This window comes from Podarcis pityusensis, assembly GCF_964106645.2.
Source record: "Podarcis pityusensis genome assembly, chromosome: 3".
Classification (NCBI taxonomy): Eukaryota; Metazoa; Chordata; class Lepidosauria; order Squamata; family Lacertidae; genus Podarcis; species Podarcis pityusensis.
The window spans coordinates 115,187,956-115,211,545 of NC_138026.1; the positions used below are offsets into that span (position 1 = coordinate 115,187,956).

Here is a 23,590-nt window from a genome sequence, read left to right on the forward strand (position 1 = left end):
AGAAAACCTGGCTTGATTGGGACAGAACTCCTTCGAGATCCGAAGACCAACATAAAGGACTACCAACAGAACCGGCGGAGAGGGACTGAAAGAGACTTGAAGGCCTCGGATGTGAGGAATCCAGGCTAAGAACTGTTATTGTGGACATGCACTCGGGAAGGGACGAACCGGGGATGGGAGGGGGGGAAAACAGAATTTTAAAAACACTTATGATTTTTGGGTCTAGTCAATATGATTTATGTTTAATAAAAAATGGGAAATCGATGGAAGGGAATTCGAGTCCAACTTAGGATAGAATTTAACTTTTTATAAAAGATGTAATATTAACATGGTAAGAAGGGAAAATAACAACTTGCTGACATAATTATGGGAATTGGGATGTATGAAGGGGGGGTGGGGGGAAGTCAAGGACCAAAGTTAAGAAAGTAAGATTTTTGAAATTATACATGTTCTTTGTCTTTGTCTTTTACGTGTGTGTTATGTCTTTATAAAATGTGAAAAACCAATAAAAATTTTATATATATATAAAAAAAGAAAATCTCTGGAATATCCAGAGGCACATGGCAAATTTTCCAGAGGCACTCTGGAAAATCAAGGCGCATGGCAAACCATGTCAGAAGTCTTAAAAACAGTTCAAAAACTTTGATTATTATTATTATTATTATTATTATTATTATTATTAGAGATTTTTCATGGTACCTTCAAAATGTTTGAGACCACAGCTGCCATCTGCTGAGGGTCAGGCAAATAACTGTCTATATCAGTTCCACATTCTCCAGTCTTCAGTCTGGTCCTCTGCATTTTTGCATCAGTTTGACTTCTTTAACCCCCACCCAACCATAGACGTGCTCAGAAAGATCTCCCCCACAGACTACCTTCTTCAAAACAAGCAGACAAGACTTCAACAGTATTGCTGCTAAAATGCATGGTTTTTAATGGACATAAGAGAAAGACATTTCAACAAAAAAATCAGCTACGCTAAAGGCTCAAATGCGTAATGCGTCAGGAGGAAGGGGCCGGCAGAGCAAAACCAGCTGGGTCAACAGACACTTAGTCCTTGGATGTAACCCTTTAATCTCGGGGTCGTGGGTTTGAGCCCCATGTTGGGTGAGAGATTCCTACATTGCAAAGGGTTGAACTAGATGACTCTTGTGGTCCCTTTTGGCTCTATAAATCTGTGATTCTATTATTCTGTAACCTTGAAACTCACTTTAAGTGGCCAAAACCATGATGCTACAGTACCTGCAGCAAAAAGAAAAACAATTTGAGATCCAGCAGTTTTGAAAGAACAGAGGTTACAAATACCAGTACAGTTCAGGATTGTATGAATTTTTAATAAGCAAACAACCAATTACTCTAATTAAAAGGTTAATTAAATTGGGAGAGCCTAGTGCGTGGCCCTCTGGATTATGATGAGCAACAGATAGGACTGTTACATGTAAACTGTTGGCTGCATAATACTACACTTAAACAAAACAGTTAAAACACGAAAAAGTAAGGGATTTCTAGGCTCTCACTGAAAGTACTTTTATTTGCGAGAGATGTGCTCTCTGTTGAAATTTTGCTAGGGTAAGAACTATGCCATGCAAAGACATGAAAAAACACTGTTCTGTGCAATGTTTACACCAGGCCATCGAGAAAGTCCTGCAGGGTGGGAGATGTATATTAAGCAAGATCACAAAGAAAAAATTGCTGATATATTTTCACAAGATTTTTTTCCCCCCAAGATGAAACGAAGAGCAAAATGAGAGCTTCCCCTCTCCCCAAATTTCCCATTCACCGGAACCACAACAACCACCCTCTTAGAAGCCAGACCCAAACATGAGCCCTCTATTGCTCATGTTTAAAACTCAGGTGAATGGAAAGGGAAGAGTCCTTTGTACCTGACCTCTTTCTTTCGCCACACACACAGAGAGAGACAGACAGACAGACAGACAGACAGACAGACAGACACAGAAACACAGAACCTGCACCCGTTGCTAAAACACCACAGAGAGCAAAGCCTGAGCAACACTGTAACTCTCTTGTTCCAGCCTGGATGAAGCCCTGAACAACACTCCTCTTAAAGAGTGGGAACAGTTTGTTGCCACCCCCCACACACGTGCTCAGATTTCAGTGCTGCTGTTCCCAGCAGAGAATACGCAAAAGCCACATGACCTTCTCCCACAATACTCCTCCTTCGTCATTCCCTCTCTTCCCCATTTTCTGGAAACACTGAGGCTCCGGAAGCTCTGAGATTCAGCCATGAAGATCACCCTCCTTCTGTCTTTTGTTATCTTCCTTCTATTGGCAGGTAAGATGTTTGGGGACCACCCGTCTTCAGCCTACAATCTGGCTTCCGTCACAGTGTCCCATCTTGCCAGAAGTGGTCTTCTCATGCTGACCACATGACCTGGATGTTGGTTTCTATTTCCCTCACTGAGCAGCAACTGCAGTCACAAGACATTGTTTTGCATTCCACAGTCAGAGTTACTGTTGGATTCCCACGGGAATGGGAGACTGGATGTGACGTACGCTGGTTTCCTGTTTTTCACTTTTTCTCTTGGTGTTCTTTGTTTCCGAGAGGGGTTGCTTCTCTGCTCTCACAGAGGCAAGATGCATGTTTGTATTCTCTCAGCATAGAGTGGAAATAAAGTTAAGAATGTGGCACATACTGCTTATCCTTCTGCTGTGTGGACTACTCTGTTTGGGCTCAAGATGAGACGAGCCTGTATCAGCTTCAGATGGGCCGAAGTTGGTCAAAATCTCACACTGGAAACCTGTCTGTGGACAAATGCCAGCTCCCTCGGCCTGAAAGCGAGATGAGCACCGCAACCCCATAGTCGCCTTTGACCTGACTTAACCCTCCAGGGGTCCCTTACCTTTTACCTTTACCTGTATCTTTATGTGAATGAAAGCAACATTATGCCTGAGGTTTTCAGCAGCTGGAACCTTGTGTGAAAAGGCGACTTTATCATTTCTTACAAGTATTGCCTTACCTGGACTAGTATCTCCAGATTTTCAAACAGGAGTCTCATCTGACCCCTACCTGCAGACACAGAGGGTGAACTTAGGACCTTTCCCTCACACAAACATTGTACTCTACCACTGAAGTGCAGCCTGCCTTAAAACCCATTTCAGCTTTACAGCCATTCCCCACTATTCTACCCCAAAATGGTACACAGGGGCAGGCATGTTTTCTTCCCTGCAATTCCTGAAGGAATGGTGGCAGGTCATAATATATGCTCCCATTTGTCCACCTCATCAAGTGCTTCCCTATCGAGCTGCTCTTACTGAGTAACCTGGCAGGTGAACTCTGCTTTCGTCCCCTGCTTGGCCACCTGTTTGGTTGTGGTCCTATGAGGGAGGGTGGCTAGTGCCCACTCAGACCGTGTGGACAGGTGTGCCTCACCTGGGGGCCCCAGAGCACCAGCCCTGGCAGCCTCCTTCCAAAACTCTTTAGGCCAAATGGGTTTTATTCCAAATGGGTAAAAATCTAGTAAATGGGCTTCCTCCCAAAATGTCTTCAACTGATCAGGAACAACATGCTTGAATACACAAGCACACACATGCAAATACATATATATGCAGAGATTGAAAAGAACACCTTATCTCTGAGACCTTATCCTGAATATCATGGTCTATTAGTAGTGGCTTCCTCATGGGATGTTTACAGATTGCCATCTATGGGCAGGGCCTTAAATCAAATCCTGAAGCACATAATTCAACTTGGCCACAAGGTGTTGGGCTGTTTTGTTGTTTAGTCGTTTAGTCATGTCTGACTCTTCATGACCCCATGGACCATAGCACACCAGGCACTCCTGTCTTCCATTGCCCCCCGCAGTTTGGTCAAACTCATGTTTGTAGCTTCAAGAACACTGTCCAACCATCTCATCCTCTGTCGTCCCCTTCTCCTTGTGCCCTCAGTCTTTCCCAACATCAGGGTCTTTTCCAGGGAGTCTTCTCTTCTCATGAGGTGGCCAAAGTATTGGAGCGTCAGCTTCAGGATCTGTCCTTCCAGGGAGCACTCAGGGCTGATTTCCTTCAGAATGGAGAGGTTTGAGCTTCTTGCAATCCATGGAACTCTCAAGAGTCTCCTCCAGCACCATAATTCAAAAGCATGAATTCTTCAGCGATCAGCCTTCTTTATGGTCCAGATCTCACTTCTATACATCACTACTGGGAAAACCACAGCTTTAACTATACGGACCTTTGTCGGCAAGGTGATGTCTCTACTTTTTAAGATGCTGTCTAGGTTTGTCATTGCTTTTCTCCCAAGAAGCAGGCATCTTTTAATTTCGTGACTGCTGTCTGTCACGATTTGCAATGACCTTTGCCAGGAGGTGATGGGACCAGTGGCCATGATCTTAGTTTTTTTGATGGTGAGCTTCAGACCATATTGTGCGCTCTCCTCTTTCACCCTCATTAAAAGGTTCTTTAATTCCTCCTCACTTTCTGCCATCTTCTTGGACTGCAAGAAGATCAAACCTATCCATTCAGAAGGAAATCAGCCCTGAGTACTCACTGGAAGGACAGATCCTGAAGCTGAGGCTCCAATACTTTGGCCACCTCATGAGAAGAGAAGACTCCCTGGAAAAGATTCTGATGTTGGGATTTTTTTCCAGCCAGAGTAGCAAATCTCCAGCATGCACTTCCCTTTGGCTTTGTCACATTCTTCATCCGATTGTGGTTCGTGAGATGGTGTAGAAGCGTCAGCTTAAGGTAAGAAAGAAAAACATTGGTTCGCTTCGAGTTAGGGCTCCTTGCCAGCTACAGCATTCTAAGTCCGTTCTCTGCTTTCTGTAGCCAATCAGAAGCCACGCTTTGGTTTCCGAACATTTTGGAAGTCAAACGGACTTCCCAAACAGATTCCGTTCAACTTCCAGAGTACGACTGTATAAATGTCCTAGGGTCGACCTTTATAATCCTCAATCTCAAAAACAAGATATCTGGTTATTTTACGTTAAAAAGAAAGAAAGAAAGAAATGGTAGAGATCCAAGTATGTTTTAAGGGGAAACACTAAGGACTCAGCTACACAGCTGAGAATAAACCATTTTAAATGTGTTGTAAAATGCAGTATTCAAATGTGACACTAGATGGTGAAAGTGAGCTGTGCAAAATTCAATGTATTTTTCAAATCATTTTTTTTAAAAAGAAAGCATTTTCACAGTTTTTTTTTTAATATGTGTGTAGATTCCACCTGAAATAAATATTCTGAGAGAAATTGCTCAAGAATATATAGTTTGGGAGAAGCTTTCTTTCTTTTTAATGTGAAAGCAGATAAGAATTCTGGATGAAAATAGCCAAAGTTGGCGCGCTCTGGAAATAGATTATTTCATTGTTTATTAAAAGCCACACTGAATGACACAGAGTATTGCTGTTCTTGTCTCATACAACTACAGTGGTACCTCAGGTTACATACGCTTCAGGTTACAGACTCCGCTAACACAGAAATAGTACCTTGGGTTAAGAACTTTGCTTCAGGATGAGAACAGAAATCGCGTGGCGGTGGTGCGGCAGCAGCGGGAGACCCCATTAGCTAAAGTGGTGCTTCAGGTTAAGAACAGTTTCAGGTTAAGAACGGACCTCTGGAACGAAGTTTGTATGTAACCAGAGGTACCACTGTACAGTGAACGAGCAGACAAAACAGCTTTTCCAGAGGCATCTCCTCAGGGTGCTTATACTCAAGTTTGCAACTACTGTTGGGCAGATCTGTCAATTCTTGTTAAATCCATTTTTTCATTTCCCCCTGTCTTTTATTCAGTTTTCCACGCCTAGCTACGTTTACTCAAAAGTAAGCCGCTTTCCCTCCTAGTTCTGCAGGGTTGCTGAACTCCCCCCCCTTTCCAGCTCCAGCCTAGCCACTGACCGCCCCCTCCAAAAGGTAAAGGGGGAATGGGACATGTCAGGGCGTCTTGGCTGGTGTGGGGTGTAATCATTTGTTATTATTTTTTTATCATAATCATAATTTATTATTTATACCCTGCCCACGGACTTCCCAAACAGATTCCGTTCAACTTCCAAAGTACGACTGTATAAATGTCCTAGGGTCGATCTGTATAATACTCACTCTCAAAAACAAGATATCTGGTTCTTTTACTTTTAAAAAATAGAAAGAAATGGTTGGTTCAATTTCTCTGAAAAAGGTTTATGGCATCTGTCCAAGATTATGAGCTTTTCGCATCTGAACTAATTTAAATTTCCTTTGTTTGAATTTAAGATTTCATTTGAAACCATGCTCTTTTCCACAAGCCACAACACGACGGATACGTTAAAACCAAATCATTTTTTTAAACAAAATTATAAAACTTTCTGTTTTAACCCTCCACTCCCCCCCCAAATATTTATAATATTTTTTGTGCGTGCAAGACATAGCAAACAGCACTGTTCCTGGGAACTTTGCCATTGTTAAGAAAACCCCTTCCCCATTACAGCAGCATTGCTGGCTATTCTGGTGCCTGCCACAATCTAAGCAAACTGTGCAACACCTGAATCCCTTAGCAGGAAGAGGGAAGAAAAGAGGAAAAAAACAGAGATCAAGTAGGAAAATTTCATGTCTGCCTCAATTTGCTGGAAATTCTGAGATCGCACAGAGGAGGGAACAGAAGGTCTCCTTATTTATAGGTCGTTGAACAACAGCAGCCCCTAGAGGGAAAGAGGAGGAGGAGTTTGAGGTACAGTCATGTAAAGCAGAGGTGGGGCCACATTCCCTTCTGAATGACTTTCTGGGGGCCGCAAGCCAGGACTGGGTAGGGGCAGAAACAGTTATGAGACCCCCGCGCCATCTGAAGTCAGCTCTGTATAGGGAAGCTTTGAAATGTTTCCTTTTTGTTGTTGTTTAGTGATTTAGTCGTGTCCGACTCTTTGTGACCCCATGGACCAGAGCATGCCAGGCACTCCTGTCTTCCACTGCCTACCAACTCATGTTGGTAGCTTTGAGAACACTGTCCAACAATCTTGTCCTCTGTTGTCCAATTCTTCTTGTGCCCTCAATCTTTCTGAACATCAGGGTCTTTTGCGTGGCAAGACCCCTCCCCCATGAGAAATGAAGACACAGGACACATTGTTTTAGGTTAATGGGCATAAAAAGGCCACAACTTTATTGATTACAGAATTGAAAGGTATTGGCCCTCGGCATTGGCTCCTATCGACTACCCGGCATGCTGACCGGGAAAGGGTTAACCACAAACCGTGGGAGTCCTGTTGAAGTACGCCAACTAGGATCCCACGGGTGTCACCGCTCGGGGGCGTGCCGGAGGCCCTCACCTCCCTAGGTTTTGGACAAGACAATGCCCCTCGGAGTCCTCTACCGGACTACCCTTTCCTTGGGGGAAGGTGATGGCGCTTCCTTCCCCCCCATTTCATCTGCATAACAATAACCCCCTGCCAATGCCTAACCGCCAAATACCGCGGAAGTTGTGATGATTGCTACGAGGTAGGCGAAAAAACCAAAAGGCAGACAGTGCGCCAACTTGGAAAAATTCCTACCAGGCCCCTTGCAGCGACCAACCGGAGTCCATAGCAAGGTCAAAGCTAGCTAAGCCTAAAGGGTGGGTGGGATGGGAAAAAACCCGCTCAGCTGGCGAAAGGAAAGAGGGCGGTCCCCGGGCGTGCCTGGCCTTAAATTGGCTAGGCCACGCCTCCCCAACCCGCCGATTGGCGGATCGGGACGCAGGCACGCCCGGGGATTCCCTGGATCTCGCGGGGGCAATCCCAGCCCCCGCGTGTGTGGGAGGGGGCGCCCGCAACCCCCTCTCCTCCGGAGTTCGGAAAGGGCTTTGCGTGGCATGACCCCTCCCCCATGAGAAATGAAGACACAGGACACATTGTTTTAGGTTAATGGGCATAAAAAGGCCACAACTTTATTGATTACAGAATTGAAAGGTATTGGCCTTAGGCATTGGCTCCTATCGACTACCCGGCATGCTGACCGGGAAAGGGTTAACCACAAACTGTGGGAGTCCTGTTGAAGTACGCCAACTAGGATCCCATGGGTGTCACCGCTCGGGGGCGTGCCGGAGGCCCTCACCTCCCTAGGTTTTGGACAAGACAACGCCCCTCAGAGTCCTCTACCGGACTACCCTTTCCTTGGGGGAAGGTGATGGCGCTTCCTTCCCCCCCATTTCATCTGCATAACAATAACCCCCTGCCAATGCTTAACCGCCACTCGAGCAAAGCTCGCTGCCAATACCTTTAAATCTGCAACCAACTCCTAATCCCTGCTATGATGTCCCCCAGCCAAATATCGTTTCCAGTATCTGACAGATGCACACCATCCCATCTGTAGAGGGCCTCGTTGCTATGCTGGATACCTGGGTGTCCTATGACACACCCGCCCAGAGCCGCCACTCTACGTTCCACTGCCCGCTCCAAGACCTTTCTTGCTTTATAGATTCCAACCGGGCTCACACAATCCCTCCATGTCCTCCTCTCGAGCAACGAGGACCACAAGAAAGTAATGTTTGGGCAAACGGCTCTCAGATCAGCCAAATCGTCGAAAATGTTCCATCTCAAATCAATAGCTTTGCGGTACGCTTTGCGGACTTTTGGCAATACTGGTTGGAGTTGATGGAAGCTGGAGTCCACAAACACCTGGAAGCCCCCAAACTAGGTGGATGAATATGCGAGATTCTTTTTTTCTGGTCATAAGAACTAGGCTGAGGGCCTTCTCGGTAGTGGTGCCTGAACTATGGAATGCCCTCCCATCAGTTGTCAAGGAAATGAACAACTATCTGACTTTTAGAAGAGATCTGAAGGTAGTCTGTTGGCTGTCCTGGAAGGACAGCCAGCAAGTAGAACACGCTGAGTTCGAAAATACTGAAGTGTTTCAGTCAGCCCTAGGGAGTTTGTTGTACTTGTCCCAGTGGAGCAGACCTGATATAGCGTTTACTGTCAATCTGCTCAGCAGGGAAGCTTCAAACCCTAGTATGCAAGCCTGGAATCGCATCAAGAGAGTTCTGAGGTATTTGCAGGAAACCAAAGATTTTTGTCTTAGGTTGCCGGCACAAGGAGAAGTCAAACTGACTTCTTTTGTGGACTCAGATTGGGCTAATCTTGAGGATCGCAAGTCTGTGTCTGGCCTAGTGGTGAAGTTTGGGAACTCAGTAGTTGGATGGAGGTCCATGGAGGAAAGTCTTATAGCGCTCTCATCCACTGAGGCTGAGTTCAGTGCTCTTTCAGAGGTGTGCAGAGAAGTAGAGTTCTATGCTTGCTTAGTGCAGGAACTTTGCAGAGTGGATTGTCAACCGATACATGTTTTCGAGGACAATCAATCATGCCTGCGTCTGGCAGAGTCAGGTCAGTTCAAGGCTAGAACTAAACACCTAGACATTCACTTTCGGAATGTGTGCCAGAGTGTTCAGGAGGGATTAGTTGGGCTGAAGTACTGTCCCTCTGCCAAGAACCTAGCTGATGGGTTCACGAAGCCACTCTCCTTCCAAAGACATGGGGAGTTTTGCAAAGGTCTGGGTTTGGGATGACCAAGGGTCGATTCTCCCCTCAGGCGCAAGACAAGAGGGGGTGTTGGGTGTAGTGAAGGGTTAACCTTCTGTGCCTCAAGCCTGAGAGGAGGCGCGTACAAGGGAAGTACGCCAGGACGTGACGAAAGCAGCTTGGAATGCTGTGAGCTGAGTGAAGATCGAAAGCAGTTTGTTGTGTAGCTGCAAGCAGAAGGACGCAGAGAAGATGCAGCTTGAATCAGATGGAGTTTGTAAATACACTACTTTTGTTTCCAATAAAGAGATATTAGGACAGAAGAAACGCCTGGACTTATTTACTGCCCTTTTGACACAGACGCTGTGTAATTCTGCTAATTGCTTTATGATCTACAGAGGCTCCCAGGGGAAGCGTGGCTGGGCGCCGAACAATAAAGCAATAAATCTACCGAACACAGTCCTGTATTGGGAAGCTTTTGATGCTTTATTACGTTTTAATTTGTTTTGGAAGTCGCCCAGAATGAATGAGTAAACTAGCCAGCCAGAAGAGTGGGGTATAAATAATAAATTCTCCTCCTCCTCCTCCTCCTCCTCCTCCTCCTCTTCCCATTTTTGTCTACATTTCCCTGTAATCTATGTATTTTTGGAACACATTATTTGGTTTAACGGAAGCATCAAGTGCACCAAGTAAGCATTCCAACACTAGGATCCTATGAAAACCTGGAGGCTAGAGACAGATCAAAATGTATTTAATGTATTTTTAACCTTCTGTTGGAAGCCGCCCAGAGTGGCTGGGGAAACCCAGCCGGATAGGCGAGGTAGAAAATAATAATAATAATAATAATAATAATAATAATAGGGATTGTTATTTCAGATTCCCACAAGAGATTCTCTCCATAACGAGCAAGACGTATTCAGGGAATATGAGAAGCCTCAAAGTCCAACCCTTTGATATGTAGGAATCTCTCACCCAACATGGGGCTCAAACCCACGGCCCCAAAATTAAAGAGTTACATCCAAGGACTAAGTGTCTGTTGACCCAGCTGGTTTTGCTCTGTCGGCCCCTTCCTCCTGACACATTACACATTTGAGCCATTAGCGTAGCTGATTTTATGTTGAATTGCCTTTCTCTTCTGTCCATTAAAAACCATGCATTTCATCATCTAGACTCTTGAAGTCTTGTCTGCCTGTTTTGAAGAAGGTAGTTTGTGGGGGAGATCTTTCTGAGCACATCTATGCGTGGGGTGTGTGTGTAAAGAAGTCAAATTGATGCAAAAATGCAGAGGAACAGACTGAAGACTGGAAAAATGAGGAACCGATATAGACAGATTTGCCTGAACCTCAGCAGATGGAAGCTGTAGTCTCAACCATTTTGAAGGTACCATGAAAAATCTCTAATAATAAACAAAGTTTTTGAGCTGTTTTAAAGACTTCTGACATGGGTTGCCATGTGCCTTGATTTTCCTGGATATTCCAGCGTTTTCAGCCAGACACTGCTTCCGGCTGCTGTATTCTGGCCATGTCCAGGGAATTCCAAGTGTAGGGAAACCCTATAGCTGCTACAGAGAATGCGAGGTATCTTAGAAGTAAAAAGCTAAGAGCAGTTTATATGGGAACTGAATAAATTTGGACACATTTGCCTGACCCTCAGCAGATGGCAGCTGTAGTCTCAAACATTTTGAAGGTATCATGCAAAATCTCAAATAATAATAAACATAAAATGACGACGTATGGTAGAAGTAAACAACTAAGAGCTGCTTATATGGGAACTAAAGAAATTCGGACAGAACAGATCTAGGAGGGGTCTTTGAATTTATTTATTGCATAAAATTCATATACTGCTTGATTGTAGAAAACCTCAAAGCAGTCAACTCTCGTGCGACTCCGTTACCTGAAGGCAGAGAAGCAAAACATATTCTCAGCTCCTTGTAACTGAAAACAGAGGAGGCAAGAACAATGACATAAATGTATTTACTGTTCTGAATGTCGTGTGACATGAACAGGCTACAAGATGCCCAACTTCCCTGTCGCACGCTATGAGAAGCAGGTTCAAAATCCTAACTCAGCCATGTGGTTAACTGGGCAATATTTGTTTAAGCCTGCATTTTCCAGACTCTCTGTGCTAAAGAGCTTGCTTGGCCTCTGCCTCTGATGAACCTCGTCATTATTTTGCAGTGATCATGGATGTCAAGAACCCACCACAATTGCCAAAGGGGCATCTGGAGCAACTAGAGGGCTTCCTTCACCAGCTACATCTGCGTGTCATACTGCCTGCCATTTCGAACGACATCATTCTCATAGTTTTGTGAGTGCTAGAATACATATGAGCAAGACTCTCTGTGTTCCATCTAAAATAAATGCACCTGCCCAACCATTTGGCAAAACTGAATATGCCTTTTAAAAGAAGAAGAAGAAGAAGAAGAAGAAGAAGAAGAAGAAGAAGAAGAAGAAGAAGAAGGAGGAGGAGGAGGAGGAGGAGGAGCGGTGAGCAAGCTATGACCCTGAGGTCTTGCCCTCAATCACTCAAAATCGTATTCAAGCACTGCTGCGGCTCCTAAAACTTAATGGGGCATTGCATGCAGTCATAAGGTCTAGAAATCCTTTTAAAATGCTGGCTAATAGCACATCTTGTGATTTTTCTATGGTGCTCTGATCCCAAACAGAGGCCAGCAGAGGTTGACAGAGCTAGATGGAGGAAGAAGAAGAGTTTGGATTTGATATCCCGCCTTTCACTCCCCTTCAGGAGTCTCAAAGCGGCTAACATTCTCCTTTCCCTTCCTCCCCCACAACAAACACTCTGTGAGGTGAGTGGGGCTGAGAGACTTCAAAGAAGTGTGACTGGCCCAAGGTCACCCAGCAGCTGCATGTGGAGAAGCGGAGACGCGAACCCGGTTCCCCAGATTAGGAGACTACCGCTCTTAACCACTACACCACACTGGCTCTGCTGTATCCAACCTGGAGCAATGGAGATTTGGGTTATAGCCTTAGCTATTCAACAGATGCTGTGTGTAACAGAATATTGTAATGCAAGCCTTGCCAGCATAGCCAATGCCTTGGGGGTAGAGATCCCAGTACGTTTTGAGGGGAGACACTAAGGACTCACCTACACAGCTGCAAATAAAACGTTTTAAAGTACACTATACAAACGCGACACTAGATGGTAAAAGTCAGCTATGCAAAATTCACTGCATTTTTCAATTTTTTTAAAAAAAGCATTTTCACAACGTTTTTTATACGTGTACAGATTTCACCTAAGATAAATATTCTGAGAGAATATGCTCAACAATTTGTTTTAAAATTGTTATTGTTTTTTATCATAATCATAATTTATTAGTTATACCCCACTCATCTGGCTGGGTTTCCCCAGCTAAATATAATATGTTGAAGTTGAAGAATGACAATGGGAGAGTGTGGTAGATCACTGCCAGTTTTTGATATGTGGCAACCTGTTGGACGTTGGATGTGCCTGCTTTAGGCCATCTTTCACCAACCAAGGACCCTGCAGTTGCAGGACCACAATTCCACACCCCCCTGACCACTGACCATGCTGGCTGGGTTTGATGGGAATTGTAGTGGAAGACTGGCAACATCTACCTCAGGGAGCTCTTACAGAGGTCTGCAGCATTTGCGGTGCGGTGGGCATGTCCCGATTTTTTTCCAGCCAGAGTAGCAAATCTCCAGCATGCACTTCCCTTTGGCTTTGTCACATTCTTCATCCGATTGTGGTTCGTGAGATGGTTTAGAAGCGTAAGCTTAAGGCAAGAAAGAAAAACATTGGTTCGCTTCGAGTTAGGGCTCCTTGCCAGCTACAGCGTTCTAAGTCCGTTCTCTGCTTTCTGTAGCCAATCAGAAGCCATGCTTTGGTTTCCGAACATTTTGGAAGTCAAACGGACTTCCCAAACAGATTCCGTTCAACTTCCAAAGTACGACTGTATAAATGTCCTAGGGTCGATCTTTATAATCCTCAATCTCAGAAACAAGATATCTGGTTATTTTACATTAAAAAGAAAGAAAGAAAGAAATGGTAGAGATCCAAGTATGTTTTAAGGGGAAACACTAAGGACTCAGCTACACAGCTGAGAATAAACCATTTTAAATGTGTTGTAAAATGCAGTATTCAAATGTGACACTAGATGGTGAAAGTGAGCTGTGCAAAATTCAATGTATTTTTCAAAACATCTTTTTAAAAAGAAAGCATTTTCACAGTTTTTTTTTTAATATGTGTGTAGATTCCACCTGAAATAAATATTCTGAGAGAAATTGCTCAAGAATATATAGTTTGGGAGAAGTTTTCTTTTTTTTTTAATGTGAAAGCAGATAAGAATTCTGGATGAAAATAGCCAAAGTTGGCGCGCTCTGGAAATAGATTATTTCATTGTTTATTAAAAACCACACTGAATGACACAGAGTATTGCTGTTCTTGTCTCATACAACTACAGTGGTACCTCAGGTTACATACGCTTCAGGTTACAGACTCCGCTAACACAGAAATAGTACCTTGGGTTAAGAACTTTGCTTCAGGATGAGAACAGAAATCGCGTGGCGGTGGTGCGGCAGCAGCAGCGGGAGACCCCATTAGCTAAAGTGGTGCTTCAGGTTAAGAACAGTTTCAGGTTAAGAACGGACCTCTGGAACGAAGTTTGTATGTAACCAGAGGTACCACTGTACAGTGAACGAGCAGACAAAACAGCTTTTCCAGAGGCATCTCCTCAGGGTGCTTATACTCAAGTTTGCAACTACTGTTGGGCAGATCTGTCAATTCTTGTTCAATCCAATTTTTCATTTCCCCCTGTCTTTTATTCAGTTTTCCACGCCTAGCTACGTTTACTCAAAAGTAAGCCGCTTTCCCTCCTAGTTCTGCAGGGTTGCTGAACTCCCCCCCCCTTTCCAGCTCCAGCCTAGCCACTGACCGCCCCCTCCAAACGGTAAAGGGGGAATGGGACATGTCAGGGCGTCTTGGCTGGTGTGGGGTGTAATCATTTGTTATTATTTTTTTATCATAATCATAATTTATTATTTATACCCTGCCCATGGACTTCCCAAACAGATTCCGTTCAACTTCCAAAGTACGACTGTATAAATGTCCTAGGGTCGATCTGTATAATACTCACTCTCAAAAACAAGATATCTGGTTCTTTTACTTTTAAAAAATAGAAAGAAATGGTTGGTTCAATCTCTCTGAAAAAGGTTTATGGCATCTGTCCAAGATTATGAGCTTTTCGCATCTGAACTAATTTAAATTTCCTTTGTTTGAATTTAAGATTTCATTTGAAACCATGCTCTTTTCCACAAGCCACAACACGACGGATACGTTAAAACCAAATCATTTTTTTAAACAAAATTATAAAACTTTCTGTTTTAACCCTCCACTCCCCCCCCCAAATATTTATAATATTTTTTGTGCGTGCAAGACATAGCAAACAGCACTGTTCCTGGGAACTTTGCCATTGTTAAGAAAACCCCTTCCCCATTATAGCAGCATTGCTGGCTATTCTGGTGCCTGCCACAATCTAAGCAAACTCTGTGCAATACCTGAATCCCTTAGCAGGAAGAGGGAAGAAAAGAGGAAAAAAACAGAGATCAAGTAGGAAAACTTCATGACTGCTTCGATTTGCTGGAAATTCTGAGATCACACAGAGGAGGGAACAGAAGGTCTCCTTATTTATAGGTCGTTGAACAACAGCAGCCCCTAGAGGGAAAGAGGAGGAGGCGTTTGAGGTACAGTCATTTAAAGCAGAGGTGGGGCCACATTCCCTTCTGAATGACTTTCTGGGGGCCGCAAGCCAGGGCTGGGTAGGGGCAGAAACAGTTATCTGAGCCCTGAGCCATCTGAAGTCAGCTCTGTATAGGGAAGTTTTGAAATGTTTCCTTTTTATTCTTGTTTAGACATTTAGTCATGTCCGACTCTTCGTGACCCCATGGACAAGAGCACGCCAGGCACTCCTCTCTTCCACTGTCTACCAACTCATTTTGGTAGCTTTGAGAACACTATCCTACCATCTCGTCTTCTGTCGTCCAGTTCTCCTTGTGCCCTCAATCTTTCCCAACATCAGAATCTTTTCCAGGGAGTCTTCTCTTCTCATGAGGTGGCCAAAGTATTGGAGCCTCAGCTTCAGGATCTGTCCTTCCAGGGAGCACACAGGGCTGATTTCCTTCTGAATGGATAGGTTTGATCTTCTCACAGTCCAAGAAGATGGCATAAAGTGAGGAGGAATTAAATAACCTTTTATTTAGGGTGAAAGAGGAGAGCGCACAATATGGTCTGAAGCTCACCATCAAAAAAACTAAGATCATGGCCACTGGTCCCGTCACCTCCTGGCAAAGATCACTGCAGATGGTGACAGACAGCAGTCACGAAATTAAAAGATCCCTGCTTCTTGGGAGAAAAGCAATGACAAACCTAGACAGCATCTTAAAAAGCAGAGACATCACCTTGCCGACAAAGGTCCGTATAGTTAAAGCCATGGATTTCCCAGTAGTGATGTATGGAAGTGAGAGCTGGACCATAAAGAAGGCTGATCGCCGAAGAATTGATGCTTTTGAATTACGGTGCTGGAGGAGACTCTTGAGAGTCCCATGGACTGCAAGAAGATCAAACCTATCTATTCTGAAGGAAATCAGCCCTGAGTGCTCCCTGGAAGGACAGATCCTGAAGCTGACGCTCCAATACGTTGGCCACCTTGTGAGAAGAGAAGACTCCCTGGAAAAGACCCTGATGTTGGGAAAGACTGAGGGTACAAGGAGAAGGGGGCGAGATGGTTGGACAGTGGTTGGACAGTGTTCTTGAAGCTACCAGCATGAGTTTGACCAAACTGCGGGAGGCATTGGAAGACAGGAGTGCCTGGCATGCTCTGGTCCATGGGGTCACGAAGAGTCAGACATGACTAAACGACTAAACAACAACAACAGCCCAACACCCTGTGGCCAAGTTGAATTATGTTCTTCAGGACTTGATTTAAGGCCCTGCCCATAGATGGCAATCTGTAAACATCCCATGAGGAAGCCACTACTAATAGACCATGACATTCAGGATAAGGTCTCAGAGATAAGGTGTTCTTTCCAATGTCTGCATATATCTGAGTTTGTGTGTGTGTTTGTGTATTCAAGCATGTTGTTCCTGATCAGTTGAAGGCATTTTGGAAGAAGCTCATTTACTAGATTTTTATCCATTTGGACTAAAACCCATTTGGCCTAAAGAGTTTCAGAAGGAGGCTGCAAGGGCTGGTGCTCTGGGGCCCCCAGGTGAGGTACACCTGTCCACACAGTCTGAGGGGCTACTAGCCGCCTTCCCTCACAGGACCACAACCAAACAGGTGGGCAAGCAGGGGACAAAAGCAGAGTTCACCTGCCTGGTTACTCACTCAGTAAGAGCAGCTCGAAAGGGAAGCACTTGATGAGGTGGACAAATGGGAGCATATATAATGACCTGCCACCATTCCTTCAGGAATTGCAGGGAAGAAAACATGCCTGCCCCTGTGTACCATCTTGGGGTAGAATAGTGGGGAATGGCTGTAAAGCTGAAATGGGTTTTAAGGCAGGCTGCACTTCAGTGGTAGAGTACAATGTTTGTGTGAGGGAAAGGTCCTAAGTTCGCCCACTGTGTCTGCAGGTAGGGGTCAGATGAGACTCCTGTTTGAAAATCTGGAGATACTAGTCCAGGTAAGGCAATACTTGTAAGAAATGATAAAGTCGCCTTTTTACGCAAGGTTCCAGCTGCTGAAAACCTCAGGCATAATGTTGCTTTCATTCACATAAAGATACAGGTAAAGGTAAAAGGTAAGGGACCCCTGGAGGGTTAAGTCAGGTCAAAGGCGACTATGGGGTTGTGGTGCTCATCTCGCTTTCAGGCCGAGGGAGCTGGCATTTGTCCACAGACAGGTTTCCAGTGTGAGATTTTGACCAACTTCGGCCCATCTGAAGCTGATACAGGCTCGTCTCATCTTGAGCCCAAACAGAGTAGTCCACACAGCAGAAGGATAAGCAGTATGTGCCACATTCTAAACTTTATTTCCACTCTATGCTGAGAGAATACAAACATGCATCTTGCCTCTGTGAGAGCAGAGAAGCAACCCCTCTCGGAAACAAAGAACACCGAGAGAAAAAGTGAAAAACAGGAAACCAGTGTACGTCACATCCAGTCTCCCATTCCCGTGGGAATCCAACAGTAACTCTGACTGTGGAATGCAAAACAATGTCTTGTGACTGCAGTTGCTGCTCAGTGAGGGAAATAGAAACCAACATCCAGGTCATGTGGTCAGCATGAGAAGACCACTTCTGGCAAGATGGGACACTGTGACGGAAGCCAGATTGTATGGAAACGCCATTTACCTTCCCACCGCAGCGGTTCCTATTTATCTACTTGCACTGACTAAACTGTTTCTGACACAATGGGACACCATGATGGAAACCAGAGTGCACAGAAACGCTGTTTAACTTGCCGCCACATCAGTACCTATTTATCTACTTGCACTGGTGTGCTTTCAAACTGCTAGGTTGGCAGGAGCTGGGACAGATCAATAGGAGCTCACCCCGTCATGGGGATTCAAACCGCCAGGCTTCTGATCGGCAAGCCCACGGCACTACCCACATCCCTGTAATAAAATTACAAGGCTACAGTGACTAGGCAGCCTCAGACATAAATATTGCTTTGTACAAGGACACTAGGCAATCTCAGACAGTTCAGATTAGCAGGCGTCGGCGAGTATAGAACTTGCTGACATCTACTAATGGTCAGGATGTTGGTGTGATAAATACACACGGCTCAGCAAATACAGAGACCCATTCACACTTACCTCCAGGTATTTTTGCTTGGCTTAACAAATAGTTGCATAGGAAATAGACCAAATATGGGAAATAATGAATAATGCTAATAGGGTAATATGGCAGTTGTGATAGGCTGTAAACCTTGTAGTCCCTTGTAGTCCCCACCCAAGGGGGAGATAAGGGAGGGAACCTGTGCTTAGGAAATAGAGAATATAAGCTTTGTTTTACTAACTTTGGGTGTGCCTATTTACAAGAATGTTTTTGTAATCAATCTACTCTTTGCTGCTTCACCAATTATATTCAGATTTTATTTTGAGGGTCTCAGACCCACTTGTAACAATACTGAACTAATTACAAAACTGGCTGGTACATAAAGCAACATCATGTGGTCATATGCTGCTTCTTTTCCAGCTCTTCTGTCATAGTTGATGTTTGGTGTAGGGTTGGGCTGGGTTGGGGGGCTGTGTCAAGTCTAAGAAAGTCCCAACACCTTCATTCCCCCACACCTGTCTTGGATCTGGCTGCTCTTAGCAGTACTTCGCTCTTCTTGGCCCTTGCTTCCTCTCATCATGTGACGGTCCCTTGGCGCCCTGTGCTCCTGTAGTCTCTGCTGCACCTTCACCCAGCCCAGGTGGCTCCATCCGCCTCTGTGCTCCAACGTCTCCAGAAAACTTTCTTGTGTCTTGTGCAGAACTTCCTCAAGTCAGCCTTTCCTCATCCGGTTTCATAAGGGAAGCCTGCAGGATCAGGCCATTGGCCCTCCTAGTCTAGCATTCTGTCCTCGCAGTGGTCAGCTAGGTGCCCATGGGAAGTCTGCAAGCTGGACATGAGCTCAACAGAACTCTGCTTCCCTACGATTCCCAGCTACTGGTATTCAGAGGCACATCACAACCATCCTGTTGGGTGCCCCACTGCTGCTGAAAGACCTACACTGGCTCCCAGTATGTTTCCAAGCACAATTCAAAGTGTTGGTGCTGACCTTTAAAGCCCTAAATGGCCTCAGCCCAGTATGCCTGAAGGAGTGTCTCCACCCCCCTCGTTCTGCCCGGACACTGAGGTCCAACTTGAGGGTCTTCTGGCAGTTCCCTCCCTGCAAGAAGTGAAAGTACAGGGAACCAGGCAGAGGGCCTTCTCGGTAGTTGTGCCTGCCCTGTGGAACACCCTTCCATCAGATGTCAAGGAAATAAACAAGTATCTGACTTTTAGAAGACATCTGAAGGCAGCTTTGTTTAGGGACGTTTTTAATGTTTTATGTTTTATTGTGTTTTTAATATTCTGTTGGGAGCTGCCCAGAGTGACTGGGGAAACCTAGCTGGATGGGTGGGGTATAAATAAAATAATAATAATAATAATAATAATAATAATAATAATAATAAGAGTGACTTCCCCTCCACTCAATTTCACATATATACTGATGGGAATATTCTCACTGCTTGTAATCCAGATAGAGACTTTGGAGTGGTTCTGGAGAACTCAACCCAGTTTTCAATAACTTTGAAAAATGGTAAAGTCGATGATGGGGGAAAGGGGTTGAAAATATAATGTCAGAACAGTCACAGAACACTCCTAGAAAAGGATCTAGGAGTCTTGGTTGACCACAAACTTGACATGAGCCAACAGTGTGACGCGGCAGCTAAAAAAGCCAATGCAATTCTGGGCTGCATCAAGAGGAGTATAGTATCTAGATCAAGGGAAGTAATAGTGCCACTGTATTCTGCTCTGGTCAGACCTTACCTGGAGTACTGTGTCCAGTTCTGGGCACCACAGTTCAAGAAGGACACTGACAAACTGGAACGTGTCCAGAGGAGGGCAACCAAAATGGTCAAAGGCCTGGAAACGATGCCTTATGAGGAACGGCTAAGGGAGCTGGGCATGTTTAGCTTGGAGAAGAGGAGGTTAAGGGGTGATATGATAGCCATGTTCAAATATATAAAAGGATGTCACATAGAGGAGGGAGAAAGGTTGTTTTCTGCTGCTCCAGAGAAGCGGACACGGAGCAATGGATCCAAACTACAAGAAAGAAGATTCCACCTAAACATTAGGAAGAACTTCCTGACAGTAAGAGCTGTTTGACAGTGGAATTTGCTGCCAAGGAGTGTGGTGGAGTCTCCTTCTTTGGAGGTCTTTAAGCAGAGGCTTGACAACCATATGTCAGGAGTGCTCTGATGGTGTTTCCTGCTTGGCAGGGGGTTGGGCTCGATGGCCCTTGTGGTCTCTTCCAACTCTATGATTCTATGATTCTATGATTCACTTCAAATGCCTTTTTACTTTATTTTAATTTAGTTTAAAGATATTTATGTTTATGTGTTTTTTTTTTAATAAATCAGAAGAAATGGTACAATGTACAGACTTCTGGGTCCGCACTGCAAGGCAGGTAAAAAGAAGGGCAAACCCTGTGCCTTTTTAAATTGGGTGAGCAGGACAGCAGATGTGTTTTCTGCCTGAAAAGTGAACAGGACATCTGTGTGGAAGAGTTTCTCCAAGGCGCTTTGAAATAAAGTCGCTTATTCAGCTGTGGGAACGCACAGAGACACAGAGACACAAAGAACATAGGTGCTCAAATGCATGATTTTTAATTAGCAGAAGAAGGAAAACAATCACCAGAGAATCAGCTCCATTAAAAGCGCAAAAGCGTAGCGAAGCGGGTTGCAGAGGCCATGAAAATGTTCAGGCTATGGATGTAACGCAGCCAACATCCTGACGTTATCTGTGCGAAAGAGAGAACATTGTCAGATTCTGCAGTTTTTAATGCTGTATTACATAGATAATCATGAATAAAAAGCTGAACACGTTCAGATGCAAAACACAAACACAGATTTTAATATAAAGAAAAAGAGGAGAAATACATTGGTATTCCCTTGGAAATTCCCTTGGAAAAGTCTTGAAAGCACCTCTATTTCTATATTAACTATTTCACAATGATTTGGACCATTTTGCTTCCCTGCATATCATAAACAGAAGAACAGGAGAGGAAGAGAGTTGCCCAGGTGACAGACTCAGCCTCTATGGTACAGCTCAGCATTTTAGAAAGCATCACCAGCACACAGTGGGCCAAGTTCATAGGCTCTTCCAGCATGGATGGAATTGAGGTGGGAACCTAACAGCCTATGAAGAAGCATGTAGAAGTTCTGGATGAGTCATTTCTTGGCCCCAGCAACTTCTACAGATCAGGCACATGTAACAGACACAAGAACATGCCAAGCTATTTTTTCACTCTGGCCAGCAGTATTCCTACTTATTGTGTTCTGTATACAAATATGCTATTCTTATTCTCCTGCCAGATACAGTACATTAATAGGTCTTAAAAGCCAGCCTGGGTTTTGATTTGCACCGGGACCTCTCCAAACTGGCTTAGATAAAAAGAACCAATGGACAAAACAATCCTGACAGCAGGGCAAGAGAATTCTTACCTATCTTCTGCAGCACCATCTTTTTGGGTTACCACAATGTCCCTTGTGATTTTTACCTGGTGGGCAAAAGCCATTATGGCAGCTGCCACCCATCCTGCGACATGCTGCCTCTGACGTCTGCGCAAGTGCTATAGCAAAAGAAAGAACAAGTTGTGTTCTCATTGTCATTCCTGCTAATAGCAGACTCAGCTGGTGGGTGGCAATAGGACTGTAGCCAAATTACAGTATTTTTTGCTCTATAAGACTCACTTTTTCCCTCCCAAAAAGTAAGGGGAAATGTGTGTGCGTCTTATGGAGCGAATACAGGCTGCACAGCTATCCCAGAAGCCAGAACAGCAAGAGGGATCGCTGCGCAGTGGTCCCTCTTGCTGTTCTGGCTTCTGAGATTCAGAATATTATTTTTTCTTGTTTCCCTCCTCCAAAAACTAGGTGCGGCCTATGGTCTGGTGCGTCTTATAGAGCGAAAAATGCGGTAATAGAAGGGGCTGTGGCTGGAGCACTGGACAGGGGCACCTTCCCCTATTGAGAACCACCCAAATAACAAGAGAATGATTTCCGGGACTTCTTGGGCAGCCTCACATAGAGTACATTCCATTAACTCAGCTTTGAGGTTATCAATGCATGGAATATAATGGTTTGGCTTTCCGTGTCCAGGAATACCATAGCTAACAAACCAGATGAAATTGGTAAAATACACACCTGGGCACAGGGTTTATTTGGGGCTCTATTGACAAAGATGCATCCAGGAACATCCCAAACTACACAATTTTTCCTCCACAGGGACTGCACCATCCTGAACAGTTAACCTTTCTTTCTCCTGGACATAGGATCATCCACCCAAATAAGGTCCCATCTTCGCAACATTCAAACAAAGTTTATTGCCCCCCCCATCTAATCCACCACTGAAAATTAGGTAAGCAAAAGGAAGAGGAATAATAATAATATTTGTTTGTTTGCCGCCCCTCTGACTGGGTTGCCCCAGCCACACTGGGCAGCTTTCAACAAATTAAAATGCAGTAAGACATCAAATCTTGCTTAGCAGCCTGGTTCCTATAGAGCAAGGACTACATCTCCAATCACACATGGTCAGTGGTCATGGTGACTGGGCTTCAAGGGAATTGGAGCCTCAAAACATCCAAGGACCCATTGGTTGTCCACCATGCTACAGAACATGATAGCAAGCAGTTGCATATTTTCCCGAAGTCCCCGTGTAGGGATCCACTATAGAACTGCTTTGAGCTTTACTACAGTCAAGTGGCATATAAATTTTTATGAAATAAATAAGTAACCTTACCTGGAGCAGCCATCAGTACAAAGAAGAGAACAGCTGCAAGGAAGGCAAAGATCTTCATGACTGAAAGATTGGATGGTGTTTCAAGAGATGGTGGGATGGAGAGATGCTTGAAAGGTCCTTGTATTTATATGACAAAAAGGAGCATGTCATACCATGGGTTGGACATCTTGTGGGTGCTGTGCAATATTTTGCTGCAGTTGCATATTAGCACAATTAAGCAAAGATCTCCCTAGATAAGTTGGGAAAGGATTCATAAGGAAGTTACAGCCTGAAGACAACAGCCTGTTGTCTAGACATTACTTGTAATTCCGGAATTGATGTTAATCAAAGATGCTAATTCCTAGTTTTATGTTTCTTTTCCAAGTCTTCCTCACCTTCTTCCACCCTAGAATGCTTAAAAATTGGCAAGCTAAAATTAATAAATTTCAAGGGAAGTCCCAAAGAATCTCAACAGAGTTAAATCCTTAGCTAAAGACAATTATGCAAACCTGGGGGGGGGGGGGGAGTTATGGCAGTAACGACTGGCTCTGGGCTGCTTTTCACTCAGCTCAATACAGTTTCATGAGAAAATACAAGATACTCCTGTATCTATTACCACTTCATGGAATTTTGAAAAAAATAATAAACCTGTGCCGCTAGAGCAATTGTTGATAGATGTGGGGAATATATCCCTAAGTTGTGATCTTACACATTACTTGGGAAGACAGGT

The 23,590-nt window shown here is 44.5% G+C and overlaps 2 long non-coding RNA genes across 2 annotated transcripts in view; both read right to left on the minus strand.

The window, feature by feature from the left end:
* The window catches only part of LOC308474722, a 50,696-nt gene extending 37,266 nt beyond the window's left edge, over window positions 1-13,430 (minus strand). The window contains exon 1 of the long non-coding RNA XR_013984895.1: window positions 13,009-13,430. This is a non-coding gene — a long non-coding RNA (uncharacterized lncRNA). The remainder of the gene's footprint in view (window positions 1-13,008) is intronic.
* Window positions 13,431-20,734: 7,304 nt separating this feature from the next.
* On the minus strand, window positions 20,735-23,042 carry LOC308474676. Its single transcript, XR_013984817.1, has 3 exons — window positions 22,882-23,042; window positions 21,588-21,715; window positions 20,735-20,884 (listed from the first exon to the last, which is right to left on the minus strand). It is a non-coding gene; the product is annotated as an uncharacterized lncRNA (long non-coding RNA).
* Between the last annotated feature and the right edge of the window lie 548 nt (window positions 23,043-23,590).